The sequence below is a fragment of the Melospiza melodia genome, chromosome 2 (assembly GCF_035770615.1).
Source record: "Melospiza melodia melodia isolate bMelMel2 chromosome 2, bMelMel2.pri, whole genome shotgun sequence".
Classification (NCBI taxonomy): domain Eukaryota; kingdom Metazoa; phylum Chordata; class Aves; order Passeriformes; family Passerellidae; genus Melospiza; species Melospiza melodia.
The window spans coordinates 72,964,425-72,980,609 of NC_086195.1; positions in this window are offsets into that span (position 1 = coordinate 72,964,425).

The window sequence follows — 16,185 nt, forward strand, 5'->3', positions numbered from 1 at the left end:
CCCTTCTTCAACAGAGCCACAGTTTTGCACCTTCTCCTGATGTTTCTCCTCCAGTGACTTCTCCCATAAGACACTATGAGGTTAACAGTCTCTGCTCCTGAGGTTTTCTTGTGGATGGTTGGGGTGCTCAGTTGTTCACTGTAATCTTCTGTTCATGAAACAGCATTACATTTGAACTCTTCCTTGACTTTACTATGTAAGGGTTGCTATGTAACTTCTTTGGTTTCAGATGAGTCACTCCTGCAACAAACCTATGCACACATTACAGCATAGTAATGGTATCTTACTGGTTCAGACTCCATGCAAGAAGTCTCAGGCCCTTTGCCTCACATTTTCTTGACTGCACTTGTGTCAAGGCATCCAATCTTTTCTGCAGTCATGTTGAACTTTTGCCAGCTGCAGGATTTGGAAGTGACTTTCATAACCTCATGCCTTTCCATCCAGTGGCCTAGAAGTTGGATTGCAAGTGAAGTGTAAAAACTGCATGTTTGCAAAGGAATGAGTGACAACAAACTCCCTTGAAGGAAGACAAACTGTAAAGAAGATTAGAGAGGATAAACATTGGCATGACCACTAATCAAGCTGGTATTAGCAGTGTATAAGATACCAAGGTACAGATGAAGAACTGAGTGGTTCAGTGACCAAAATATGTCAAATGGTGAAAAATGGAACTCTGGGTACCAATCATCTAATGAGAATTTTGTCTTAAAGCTGAGAAGTCATCTGCTGGAAGCAAATGATAGAGATGAAACTGATTATTCTTCAGGACAAACATAAGCCATCAAAGTGAAAAAGGGTATCCTGCAGTAAATCAGTCCAGTAGTTTCCCATATGGAGCACAAAACATGGAGTAAGATGTGACTAACCCAGAATGCTGTATTCACTCACTATTCATGTCCAAATATGAATTTGAATTTGAAAGCTGTAATGAAAAGCTAGGATACTGGAGGAAATATGAGGACTCTTAAAAGTGGGTGTTTTGTGTGACATGAGGTATTAAAATGTGACTACAGTGATATAAAAATGAGATTATTTTTGTCTGACTTTGGGTTTTTCTCCTACTTCCATTTTCACTATTGTCACTATTCTCAGTATTATCAATTATTAGCATTTTTAATTTTCCAACAATCTCTGAAAAATTCCATGGAAAGAAATAAATCTCTGAGAAGTAATCTTAATTGTTTCTCAAAAGAGATAAAAGGTTAGGCAGTAAGGAGAGGGAGACATATATGCTAGGAGAAAAATTACTAAATTTTTTTTTTGCTCAATAAAAAATTACTAAATTTCTATACAGAGTGACTGTCTAGTGTCTCCTACTAAATGGTGGTTGTTTGACTTTTTGTAAGAATGGAAGTAACTTCTAGGGAAGTACTTGAATGAGAAGAGGTGTGTATATCGGTAGGTGAGCTCAGAAAAGCATTCTCAGGGCAGCAGAGGTAAAACTTTCCAAACAGCTCTGCTATGCAACTAGAAAATGCAAAAATCAACAACAGAGGAAATGAAATATAGAGAAGTGACAACAGGATGCAAAATCCTGAAGGTGTAAGGAAACATGATGCAAAATGTTGAAGGTGCAAGAAGAATGACAAACTTCACGTAATAAAAGGGAAGAAAGATAAAACACAGTTTCACAGATAACAAGGCAGTGCTATTTTAGAAGTTAAAATATTACCTGTGTAACTACCAACAACCACAGATCTGGAATCCAGATATCACCCTTGCTCTCTATTCTTCTTCTCATTTTATCAGCACTGAATATTCAATAATTAAAATCCCATCATTTCCTCACTGACTGACGAGGACAATGAGACTCCAGCTCAGTCTTCCAATGTACGGAAGAGCCCATACAGGATAAGTTGCTGGTTTGCTGCCAGATGAAAACAAAACTGACCCAAAAAACCCCTACGGTGGGTGTTACAAGGAACATTCCTAAAGTCAACTTTTTGGTCTTGTTGCAGTCTTAAATTATTTTCATGTACTTCCCTCTTGGCTACTTTTTCTGACACCTCTCATCACTCTTGCTTTCTTGTGTAAATTACACCGATTTATTAGACTCCAATTTTCTGGCATGCAAAAAAACTTCAGCTAGCATGTAACTAGCTTCAGCAACACCTCTGAAATTAATTCTGCTTGACAAGAAAAAGTCACAGGCACAGTGCGTGTGGTGGAGATAGAAAAAATAAATGCCCAGAGCAGCATGATATATCACGTGGTGATAAAGCAGAGTTAACAGCTGCTTGAACCCTTTGCAATGAAAGCACAGCTATGGCCTATCATTTTTCAGAAGACCTTGGGAGCACTTTTATGTTCATAATCAGCACTCCTACAGAGGGGAAATTTTTATCTATTTGGTTTCTGGAAAACCTTGAAGCTGTATTGTGTACACTAAGGAAACCTGCAATACCATATTAAATGGAGGAGATTTTGGACTGCTCTATGCTGCAACGTTGGGAAAAGATCAGAATAACAGAACTCAGAGCTCAGAGCACAAGGAGTTATTTTCCTGTTCACAAAGAGAATTTAACACAGTAAGCCCTACAGTACCCTTGTGATCTTCTTATTGTATGCTCAAAAAATTAAAGCTGGAGAAGAGTCTCCAAGGAGTGACAAACTCCTACTCTGTAGTATCCTTTAAAAACATTTTTCTTAAATGAAAAAAATAATTGCCTGTTAAGATCCATCCTAATAGTCATTTTGTGGAAAGGAAGAGATGCTTCTGAAGAAACAGGAATTCAAATTTTTTTCTTCTGACCCAGCTGCTGTCTAAACTCTGCAGCTAATATATAGGAAGCGTGCTCCCTATGCACCTGCTACATGTAGGGGCATCAGTTTGTGAAAACAGTTGTGATTAAGTAGATGAATTGCATGGATTCAGTGAAAATACGATCTCTTGTCTAAAAGTAATTAGCTAATTTTTTTTTAATCTTTTGAGCTTATTAAAGCATATATGAAAGCCAAGGTATGTAATCTGGACATCATGTCTCTGCTCTGAGGGATTAAGGTCACTAAAAGAGGACCATTTACTTCTTGTCAAGGTATTCAGTCACAGTCAAACTAAACCACATTCAAACATAAATACATCTTTACTGGATTAGAACTGGTGCTAAGTATTAAAAGAAATCTGCAAGGTGATGGAAGTTCTCCATTTTCTCTTTCAGTTATTACTTAGTTCCAGACTTTAAAAATTATGGTATTTTTTAACTGCAAATTCTGTTTATTCAATGGAGGTTTTGGAAATCAAAGTGAGGTTTGTCCTGGCTAATCACAGTCTGAAATAATTTTAGAAGTGCCTTTATGGGGAGACAGGGGGCTGTCAGAGCAATTTTAGACATAGTGGAAGGAACAGAGCATGGTAATGACAATTTCAAAGAGTTTTCTTTATTAGAAGTACTGATAATTGTAAAGTCAAGAGCCCCATTGGCTATCAGAGACGAAATCTTGTTTGCAGGACTAAAAATTAGATTTTTGTTTCTGAATTCAGTAGATCTGCTGCTGAGTCACTGAGACATAGAAATATGGCAGCTCTTTGTTTTTTCTCATAGTCATTTTTTCAGCCCATGCATTGTAAGCACTTAATGGATTTGATATAATGGCACTTGGAAAGGGAACACAGATCAAAACTGTGTTGCAATCCATATATATCCTACCATTATGTTACCAAAGTAAGTTTTGCTTCTAGAGCAGACAGAAAGTAACACATGAAAGCAATTGTACCATGCAACAAGACAGGTGAGACTATTATTAGAATGGTCAAAATCAAAGCTAAAACATTCTTAGTGATGGTTCAAGCCCATTAGGGGTAATAAGAACTCATTTAATAATTAATAGCACAGTAACCAGTTTCACTAAAATCTGTCTGCAATAGTCTGTGAAACTGATGAAGGAATTAATGTACCTTCAGCCATTTATGAAATCTTATAGATTTTATATGTTGATACTCCCTTGAGTACTGATCAAACAACAAAAAATTCACTTTTTCGTATTGGTTGTGCCATTGAAGTCTCACGACACCTCTTCAGATCTGTATTGCACTAAAATACAACTTAATGTAAAATTAACCTTCCTTTGCTGATTCTGGACATGCTGCATAAATATTAATGTGTGAAAGCACCCCATTTAGAACCAATCAGTTACATTCTCAAAATCTGGGGGTCTCTCCCACAGCCTACACCCCTTCTGACAGCCTGCTGACCACACTGACAGGAAAGAAGCAGGTCAGCAACTGGCTGAAGACAGAAACAGCACTTTGCTCATATTTACATCCCTTCTCTGACATCAGACTCTAGGTCCTCTTTGCAGTCCTCTTTGGACTGGAATGGGATGAGCCTCATTGCGAGGACGCCACCACTTCCCAGGATACTTGGTGGCAACTGCTCAAATGCACTCAAATGACCCTGGTCTGAGGAGCCATTTTAGAATAACAGGCTTATATTTGGAAGAATTTGCCAAAGAAGTGTAGCAGATGGGAATGTGGCTGTGAAAAGCAGAAGGCTGTTTCTTTACTGTGTAAACTCAAACGGTGTAAACTCAAATGGCCAAGGAAATGTCCTGCAATGTTCAGTGAGAGGTTGTGGAATGAGAGAAAACCAGAGGACAGTACCAGAAGTGCAGGTTTTAATTCTGGAATCAGAGAGGCTGCTGACCCCCACTTTTTTTCTGCCAGGGCTGACCTTAATGGATGAAACACACAGCAGCCCTGTAAGCACAGTTTCAAAGTCAGAACCCACTTGCTACAGCTCTTTGGGACACCTGAAACACAAGGATGAAGAGAAACAGAGTGATCCAGACAAATCCAGGGTAGGGACTGATAATAATAACTGTGCTGGGAAAACTGGAGGGGAACTCACCACAGCTGCATTATTATTCACCACACTGTGCATTATCGCAAACCCAGCTCTGACAGACATGCAGAGGAAACCAATAGCTCTTTTAAGCAACAATACTGTAGTAAATGGGAAGGAATGGAGGTGAGAAAGCAAATTGATACCACAAGGAACTGAAATTCCAAGCAAATGAAACCAGTTAGAAACACAACAGCGCTCTTTGCAGGCATACCTTTGAGGAATTAAGGGGTAAATGGGGGAAAGCCATTAGGGTAGCAGCAGGGGAACCCAGCTGGAGCAGCAGCAAGCACTGAATCAGACTGGGAACCACTTCTTCGACTGAATTAAAACAGAGGTTCCAATAAGCAAGGAAAATGTTGAGAGATGAACAAAAGGCTCAAAGAGATGATAAACACAGGAATGAGTCAGGGCTTTAACATTTGCTAACGATAACCTGCAGCAATTGGACTTAAGGAAGAGGGAAAAGAGTGAAGCATTGTATAAATAGGAGAACCAAATATGGTACAAATCCCAGAAGCGGAAAACGACAAAAGAAAAGGCAGCATCAGCTCCGAGACTCTCCAACATTCATTCTGAATAGTTTTGGAAGAAAAAGAGAACCACATACAAAAGAATATCTAACTGCTAAAGCAGCTAAAATGTTTGAAACTGCAGAACCAGACAAGCAAATGCAATACAAATAGAATGAAAATGAGCCATTCAAATTAACAGAGAGTATTGTTAAATTCAGTGAGGCATGTGAGGAGGTGCATGAAAGAAAGGGTGGGGGGGGGGGTGGTCCATTGCCTACAAAATCAACAGAAAAATAGAAAGGACAAAACCCAATGAAGTGCTACTTAGGACATGTAGGTAATTAACAGTTGAAAGGATGGTGGATTAGGTGTGACCCTTCAATGAGAGAGAGAGAGGTATTAGCTATTTCATCTGAACGTGGAGAGATCTGTCTCTTGAATACTGAAGTTAACACTATAATGTCTGATTTTAAGTGACATGTGAAAACCAGTGTTTTTTTCAGAGTACTGATAAGAAAATGAAAAAAACAAAACCAAACAAAATGTGCCTAAAAAACCCAACAAAACAAAAGGAATGGAACGGTTGTGGAAGCCTATGCATATATAAGAACTGCTAATTTAAGATAAAACAAATGTATCTATAAATATATAAATAACCTACCTATATATAATAGCTATAAACCTACCTATAAATAATAGATAATAAATGGATAATAAAAATTAATTGAGTACATATAAACAATAGTATAGCCATCTTAGGGGATGAATTACATGAAATAAAAAAGCAAACATGCAGTTAATCAGGCCTTTAGGATCACTAGAAAATCCTATGAAGAGAGATACTTAAACTGGAGTAACTTGGATAACTATTAATAACAACCCTTAAGCTGGAGTAATTAGGATAACTAATAATAACAATCTCTAAGCTGGAGTAACTTGGATAACTATTAATAACAATCCTTTCTGCTTTATCTGCCAGAGGTAGAACAGAAAAGGAATCTATTCAAACACTACAAGTATATTGAATTGTAAGTTGTTTGACTCCATTTCACTTAATTTTAATTTTATTTTATTATCATACCTGAAACAGGATAGATGTAATACTTTTATAGGTCAGTGGCCTTGTCTGGTGTTGTGACTGATGAAGGATATATCTTATTCTATCAATATGAATATGATTAATCGATCACCAACTCATAAAAGTGTGTATGTAATATAAAACTGCACATGGATATAATTTTGTCTGTTTATAGGACTTACTCTTCCGAGTGTTGAAAAGCAAAGGTGAATCAGTCAGAAACACAAATGTAAGAGCTGTATTTTAAAAGACTGCATGTTTATGTAGTGCTACAGCCAAGACTTTTTAAAACACCTATGAATAAAATCATGGACCTGGGGTAGAACAAAAGGTGGGATTTTCTGGGTAGTCTCTACAGAAGGAGGACAGCAAACATCAGGGCAAGGCAGGCATTACACTTTGGAAGATAACAGCTTTCTGTTCCAAAAGTGGTCAAGAGTGACTCTGGAATTGTCCCATTCCAACCAATCTGTAATTGCTTATGCAGGCTGCAATGGTCTTTGTGTGTGCTTTTGCCCAAACTACCATAAACTAATTTATAATATGCATGTCTGTGAATATTTACTGTAAACTCTATGGAAGGATATTATTTCTTATTATATACATTTTAAAATAACACTTATGAATGAAATTATTGAAAATATGAGTTATAATAGGCCAGTAAATTTTGGGGTAAATTTCAATCGATTGCAACAAATGCTAAGGGTATTTAGAAGGTGAGATGAGTTGGACTTGATGGCTGAAGAATGATCAGGGTGATTTTGGTGACTGTGCAAATTGTGTGGACCACAGCAATTCAAAGCTTAGCAGGCTGGTACATAACAAGTACTAGAAGATATCAATGGGCTGCGCTTGGACTTTTCCAAGTTCTTACATCTCAAATCCAATAGGAAAAAGTGAAAGCCTTGAAGAAGGTCGATTGCCCTGTCCTGATTCTGACCTCAAGTACAATGACTTAGAGTCTCAGTATTAAAAATTATTAGTGGGAACTTTGTCCCTGTAAAACGTTTGCTTTATATAAACGTGAATTTCAGAAAGGCTTTGTTGACACAAACGTAAATTTTAGAGGTACATCCTTTATTTCAGTCTAACATTTGATATTTTTTTCCCTCAAACAACTAAAGTTCTTAACAATTCTGCTTTAAACTTGTTGTCTGACATGAGGCAGTAGTACCAGAAGTACAAGTAGTCAGAACTAGCAAAGTGCAGATTAAGGTGCTATTAATCAAGTGCCAAGACCTCAGCATAGAAGTTTTGGTGTACTTCTGCAGGCATTACAAACGTCAGTATTTCTGTAGGGGTTACAAAAGCAGGAGACTTCCATAACGCAGCAGTGTTTGGTTAATTTTTCCTTTCTTTTGAAGCCCTTCCAGTCTCTTGTCCAGGAAGACAAGATTTTTTATCAGTGAGTAAGAGCATCTCTTAGGCCTAGGGGTGTTGGTGGATGGCAGGCTGGACACGAGCTGGAAACAGAGAGCCAATAACATCCTGGGCTGTATCAAAGCAGCGTGGGCAGCAGGGTGAGGGAGGGGATTTTGCCCCTCCATTCTGCCTTCATGAGACTCCACCTGCAATGCTGTGTCCAGCTCTGGGGTCCCAACATAAGAAGAACATGTAGGGGAGCAGCCATGAAGATGATCAGCGGCCTGGAGCACATCTCTTAAGAAGAAAGACTGAGAGAGATTAAATGGTTTAGCCGGTAGAAGAGAAAACTCCAGGGAGACCTTACTGTGGTCTTTCAATACTTAAAGGGGTCCTACATGGAAGATGGGGACAGACATTTTAAGCCCAAACCACGAACTCTTGACAGTTGCATAACAAAAGACATGGGGACCTGTGGCCCATCCAGGTGACCAGACACTTAGAAACACACCAGGATCTGAAGGATCTGGAGGAATCTGAGATTTGGACTGTGAGGATATAACAGCCCCAGGGGTTTCTTTGTTCAGAGTCCCTTCTTTAAGGCACCAGCTTCGTTTTTTTCTGTGTTGCTGCACCATGAATAAATTGCTTGGTAGAATAAAGCAATTTATGGGACTGTTACGGAAAATCTGCGGTTAACTCTGGGATTAAAATCTGCAGTAAGAAAACCTGGTCTGCCTGTGTGTGAGTGCGGGATGTGTCTGGAGACAAGCACTGGACTCCAGTTGGATCACTGGAGCTGCTGGCTGCGAAGAGGCTTCAGTCCCAGCCTCTGGCATTGAGAATGTGACTGCCAGAGAGTCTCAGACTGTGAAGTTTACCACCATCCAACACAAACTGATCTATGGTCTGCCAGCACACCCCTTAACCCTTTCCAATTAGTGTTTCTTTTCATTGTTTGCTCATGTTTCAGTGACACAGTTTTAGTTAGGACTGCACAAAGCAGTATAAATGCTGCCATTCCTACTAGACCCATTAGGCTATCCTCCTCCAGCTTCACCTTCTTGGTCCCGTGGTCTCTGAAAAAATGCAGCCTCCACAATCATAAAGGCAAGACTGAAACAGGGAACTTACATAACAGTGTGAGCCATCATGTTTCAAACACAAGGGAAAAGACAGGAAAAGGTTTGTAATTTCAAGGGTCTCTGAGGAAGCCTTTAAAAGAGCTTTCTAAAATTATGCTAGCATGGAATAAGAAAAAAAAGCAAGATTGGAAAGTTTTTAATAAAGAAAATTCCTGTAAAATTATGAAAGCTTCTTCAAACATTGAGACACAAATTTGGGAATGAAGAAACTCTACTATAAATATAAAGGCAGAAGGACTGTGATGCCAGGAAATGGTAATCATACCTACCAAAAAACTGACTGAAAGAAAAGGTCCAGTTTGTCCCAGAGGGTGACCAAAAAAGAAAGAAAAGTTTAAAATTACAAAGCAAAAAGCCATACACATATATGGATCTAAGACTGAAGATCACAGACTTGGACAGGCAGACACTTGGGAGAGAATGATCTGGAGCTGCTATTCTCTTCTACTTCCTTTTCCCAGAAGATGCAGTAAGTAGTCTCAAAGCTCACCAACCCTTCTGCTGCAGACCCTCAAGAAGATATCCAAACACCACCATGCCCCCTGTTGCTGACACATCCTATGGAACTGAGCTGCTTGGACACAAATTTTGGGCTAATGTCATGTTGTCTCCAAAGTTACAGGGCAATCCTGTCCATAGCTTCTGTTCTCCTTTAAGATGTATGTGCTTTTGTCAAGTTCTAGTGTTGACTAAAATGGGGGAATCCCATTTGGGGGAATCCTCCCAAAACTGCAGAGATTTTTCTCTCTCCACTCTGTGACTATTGTGAATATCACCTTAGCAGAGTGGTTGGATGTATTTCATCCCCTCCATACTGCTCACACTGACCTGACTTTCCATGGTTCAGTTGAAAGCTGCTTCCCAAAGTCCTCTGTCCTGGGAGTGACTGGGCTGGGTTTATGACTGGAAATGAGGAAAAAAGGCCCCTAAGTTCTCATTTCCTTTAAATCGTGTGAACACCCTTACAACAAACAAAGGAATTTTCCTTCGCTTTGTCTGGAGAGGACAAAAATCAATCCAATGCAAGTCAAAAGCAGGACAGACATAGCAGGAGGAGCTGGTCAGTTAGCACAATCTGTCTGACAAAGCTGGTAGAGGGCCCAGCCTGCTCAAGAAGCCTAGGCTAGATGTTGAGAAATGAAAAGGGAACAAAGCAGTAAGATAAGATGACATGAGGTACAGACGAGTTCCTGGGGAGAGAAAAAGGGATCAGCAGCAAGGGAGAAAGAAAATACAGGATGGATTGATATTAAAGCAGGAAAGGGATGGCAAGACTGGAAAGACACAGGAGAAGGGGAAAGGGTGAAACAGAACTTCTACAGTTTTGAAAGGAGAATTAGGCTTTGTTAGGCAAGGAGGCTGCCTGCACATCAGGAAAGGGAGGTCCTGGGATCTCAAAGAAGTTCCCAAAGAGGATACAAGGACCGTCTGAGAAAGCAGCCAAGAATGAAGCAATGAGGGGGTAGAAAAAGAGATTATAGTATGAACCAGATGTGATACACCCAAAGGAAGAAGACGTGGAGGAACTTGATAGGAGAGAGCAGAAGGGAACATATATGGGAGAATCAGCTCGAAAGGTTCGAATCCTAAAAACACAGCTTTTCCATACCCTAGAAAGAAACCCAGATTCCTGAGCTTCTTCTATCTTCTGCTGAAATCAAGTGGCCATGAAAGTCAGTAGTTTCAGACTAATTTAATGCTGATGTAAAAACAGAGAACGACAACAAATTGTGATGTCATCAATTTGGAGAGAGGTGTAGAGAAGATTTAAATACATGAGGTTCACTATCAGTGACAGCCCACAGGAAGGTCAGTAATTCTGAATGACAGAGTATTCAATTTTTGGGTTTTTTTCCAAATGAAAATCTATGACATGACAAAAAAAGAATGCCAGGAAATTACAGCTTAAAGTTGTCAAGTTATGTGTCAATTTTGGTACAATCCAAATTCAACACTTTTTTTGTCACCCTATGTCACAATTGTGGATGACCACTTACTATCTCTAATGGACTGATGCGCTCCATAAGTGGTTCAAGTTTTGCCCACACCAATGGGTGGGGAAATGATTATTAGGTTTCTCCTGACAAAAGAATGTCGTATTGCCAATTTGCATATCTCATTGGTATACTGGTAGGTTTTTTAATGTGGCCCCTCTAAAATTTTGAGTCAAAAATCCTCTATATTCCATTGTTCTTCATGTCCCACCTTAGAGACCTTAACTTTAAAAATTGGAACTGGTTTTGGTTTTTTCTTCTGTTAAAGCTTAAAAGTATGATAGTTTGAATTGACTAACCCCTTATGACACAGGGCATTTTTCAAGTATCCTGTTTTCAGTAACATACTAATTACTATTAAACATAGAAAACTAGGCTGGTTTTTTTGTCTTTGTTTTCAAATTTTCATCCATGACCTATACCATTTCTCCATAACTCACGCAGCTCTCATCTACTGCCAGCCAAATTTCACTTCATAAAGCAGACACAGTCCTTTCCCTTATGTTAGTTTGAAACATAATGCTGCCACAGCATGTTCCAAATTGCTTCCTGAATTCTTCCTTTGTTGTTCTGCTTTCAGTCATATCCCGCGTGCCAGCCATACCAACCCTGACAGTATTTACTTTCTTATTGTTTGAGGTAATAATCATTCTGAGTTAAAAAACAATTCTGAGCTACTTCCACAAACATACCTCCAGGCATTTTGTACAGTTGATGAATTCCAGTCAATGTAGAATAATTAACATTTACTATGAATATAGCTTTGTCCTAAATGATTTTGTCCTTTGTGCTAGGAGAATGATAGAAGAAAAGCATGATTATTACTGCACAAAGATGAAGAAGCAGTTGGAGATTCTTTTGAACTTAATACAATAAAATTCTAAACTAGATGTATATTTTCAACATTAAGAAGAAGACTCTAGTGCAGTGAATGACCTAATACACATAAAACCAACTCAATAACTTTCATAGATGAAACTCAACTGGAATGAAGGCCATCACAAGGGCACTGCACCTCTTAAAACCTATTACAATAATGTTTCCCTCTTAAACACTGCTAGAGTAACTGAAGTGGTTTTGAGCCTTTATGTGGTTTGCCACTGAAGACAGACACATAGCACTGCCTCTAAACAGCAGCTATACCTCGGGTGGAAGATTATTCAGTAGGTCAGCAGGCAAAGTAATGAATCCAGGCAGTGAGATCCAATTCACACCATGATCTATTGTTCTGTCTCCCAACCCTGAGAAACATGATCCATCTTACGTTGCTACTGAATCCACTGCTGCTGACTTGCTGCTGGTCCTATTGATTATCAAAGTCAAAGGGCCACACTCCTGCTGCATTGGGTTTGGATGGCCACATTTTGGTAGCAGGAGGAGACAGGAGTGGCTTCTGTGAGAAGCTGCTGTAAGTTCCCTCCAAATCCAGCAGAGCAAATGCCGGCCAACTCCAAGACAGATGTGCCACTGGCCAGGGCTTGGCCAATTAGAAATGATGATAATGCCTCTATGATAATACATTTAAGAAGGAAAAAAAAAAAAAAAGTTACTGTACAGATGTAATTGTGGCCAGAGAAGAGTGGGGCAAGAATATGTGAGAGGAACAGCCCTGCAGACACCAAGGTCAGTGAAGAAGGAGGGCAGGAGGTGGTCCAGGCACCAGAGATGAGATTCCCCTGCAGGCCATCCTGCTGCAGGCCATGGTGGCACAGCTCTGCTCCGGCAGCCCACGGGGGTCCAAAGGGATGCAGAGACCCACCTGCAGCCCATGGAGGAGCTGGACCCCACACTGGAGCGGGTGGATTCCTGAGACAAGGCTGTGAGCCCATGGTGGAGCAGGCTCCTGGCCTGCAGACTCATGGAAAGAGGAGCCCATGCTGGAGCAGGTTTCCTGGTAGGACTTGGACTTTGTTGGGGACCAGCACTGGAGCAACCTGTCCTTGAAGGACTACACCCCGTGGAAGAGTGACCCACATTGGAACAGTTCGTGGAGAACTGCTGCCTGTTTGGTGGACTCACAGTGGAGAAGTTCATGGAGAACTGTCTCCTTTGGGAGACACTCCATGCTGGGGCATTGTTCTTGTCTCCCTGAACAGAGACAAGAACAATGTGTGATGAAGTCACCATAACCCCCATTCCTGTCTCCCTGAGATGCTGGGTTCAGCAGGTAGAGCTGGGAAGGGGAGGGAGTGGGGGGGGGGAGGATTTTTAAGGTCTGTTTTTACTTCTTATTATTCTACTCTGATTCTGTTGGCAATAAATTCAGTTAATATCCCAAATCTGAGTCTGTCTTTCCTGCGAAGTAACTGGTGAGTGATCTCTCTTGGTTCTTACCTCATCTTGTGAACCTTCATTATATTTTCTCTGCCCTGTCCAGCTGTGGAGGGGAGTGATAGAAAAGCTTTGGTGGGTGTCTGGCATCCATCCAGGGTCAACCCACTACCTATGAATCACAGGTAATAGTGGGAAAACAAATTCAGCTCAGGATGTAATTTGGTTGGCGTGATGGTCGTTATCAGAAAATTATACATTCTAATCAAGTAATCACCAAGTCTGACTCATATTTTATTTCCAGGGGTCTATCATGTTCCACTTCCAGTCCCGGTTCTTATTTACCTGGCACAGAAGAACATATGTGAGAGGAACAACAAGTGGATACAGCTCTTGGTAGTCTTGGTGGAAGTGTGCTACTACAGAACCACTGTAACCTAAACTTCCCATGAAAATTGGACTTCAGATAAGCAGGCCTTCTATTAACATATCTGGCCTGTTCTTAGCTCCTCCCTATAACTTTAAACTTTTGCTAAATTGCACTGGATTTGAGTCCTGGCCTCAAGCTTTGAGGTTATTGTACTTTCAGACATTTTGTGAAAATCAAAAGCTGGGTAGAGGAGCCAGACTTCCACTCCTTTGGGAGAAAGCCAGTTGTATCTGTGTTTTGTGTATATTGTATCAGCCACCTGACTGATCTCAGGTGATACCTCATGTCTCAGCTGATACCTGCACACCATGAGAAAGTCCAAGATAGCACAGTTCATATTGTCTTGGGGACAACACTGGCGGAAACTGGTGGTGAAGAATGAAATGTGACCTCTATCTTTATTTAAAAAGTTGTATTTAAGTTTTGAACTCGTTTGATTCACCAAACCAAATTATTCCTTGGTTCCAAATTTCAGCTCATGCATGGTCAACCCTGTGAAGCAGACATCCTTTACTGCTGGTGTTGGCAAACAGCTGCAGGCTTGTTTTTATGCAGCTCAGACCATTCGTGACAGCTTTGCATTAACTTTAAAAAAAGACAACAAGCTGCATAGAAAAATTAAATTTATTTTAAAACATTAACAAAATTGCTCTCAATTCCCTTCCAAGAAGTACATAACAGATTTTCCTTAGCCTATTTTTAATGCGACAAAAGAGACAAAGAAACAAAATTAGTTAGTTAGCCCCAGTCCCATGACAGATTCACAGGACAGTCACCACCAGGACTTCAGAGCCTCCTGATTGCCAGTGCATCTCTCCCTTCCCAGCCCATCTAGGCCTTCTGGCTGTGACAAAACTAACAGCTGCTTGCAAAAAACAAGCTGAAGGAAAGAGATAACAGCACCTGAATGCTACATAAACATCAGGATTGTGGTAGCTCTCTCTAATAATATAAACCAATTATGTTCTTCTGGCTCTGGTTTCCATCTTAAAAAGGATTAGTCATAGGGTTATGCAGAATAAGGGAATTAGCCTTTCACCTCTGAAAAATGTAAGTTCAAATATTAGTTGAGGTCATGAATGAAAATCAGTTTCTTCCACTCCAGCTTGTGGTTATATATTAGGGAAGCGCAACACAAATTGGCAGAACAGTCCCAGGAGAGGAATAGCAACAGCAGCTTGTGGTATACACAGAGTGTGTGCGTACATATATTGTATACAAAGTACATATATACATATAACCACTTACACTAAAGAATGGGAAAGGTGGAATAGGAGAGCATGTTTAAAGACAGGATGGCTTTGAAATGTTTTGAAATTTGACACTGAGTCCTAATCAAGAGATCTGACGTGGAGCTTTAGTCCTGCGATAACCCTTGGAATAATCTTCCCCAAGCAATCCTCCCCTTTAATCACCTCACACTGCAATACCTAGTCTAAGCTAGTCCTCAAAGCTCCTCTTCAGTTTCAGCAGAAAGACATGCACAAGGTTATCTATTCCACCTGCTTCCCACACCCATCCAATGATTACAGGACAATAAATGTTCACAATCCTTGGGAAGATGATCTCGATTTCTCCCTCCCCCTTAGGTTGAGATGTACTCAACCTAAATCCCTTCCCACTCGACATCTCTGTTTTGTCCAATCTATTGATCAAAGCTTCAAAAACGGGTGACTCATTTTACTGAAAATTCACAGCAAAAGGATCTTCTTATGTGCCATGGAAATTCATTGTGACAAAAACAACAATAAATTATTGGGATTGGGATGGCAGATCTCATTTTATGGGCAATTTCCAGCAGGTAAAAAGAGGTTGGAAAATTATGGACAACAAAATAAAATTCCTCTAACTAAAGCTTTTATTTCTACATTAAAAGTACTAACATTTCATGGAAAAGAAGAAACCCAGACCAGAAAGTGTTGATAAGTGAATCTTCTGTTCCTACAGAAAGATCCTTCTTGATCAGAGAAGATACACCCTTTAGTACAGGCTCATGACAGCAGTGGACAAGAACACAGACTTTCATTTAAACAGTGGGCTTAAGTTGACTTAAAAATATAGACTTGTATTAAAAAAACCCAAATTGTATAGAAATGGAAAAGGTATAAAAGGTAGAATACTCCAGCCCCTACCATGGTGTACACAGTGAGAACAGTCAACTCAAACTGAGATCGTTAAAAGTAGGAACACTATATGGAAACTGCATTTTAGCTCTAAGTGTCCCTTGGTTTTGCAGAAATGTGTGCTGAAATAACAAACATAGAGGAGATATAATTTCTTCTTCTGTGGAATACCTGAAATTCAAGAGATTTTGCCAAAGGGATCCTCTGTCCTGAAATTTCATTTGTGCTCCTGAAAAGTTTTGACTTCTGTGACCAAGTACAGATTCAGAAAGTCAAATCAACAAATCACAGAGAAGAAAGTGCTTGAATGCATCTCCAGAAAGCAGTCATTTGTCTTCAGAATGAACAGGGGAAAAAAAATTAAAAAATAATAAGAGAAACAAGAGAGTTTAGCCTCAGGCAGCAGAGCAATGCAGGGGAATATTT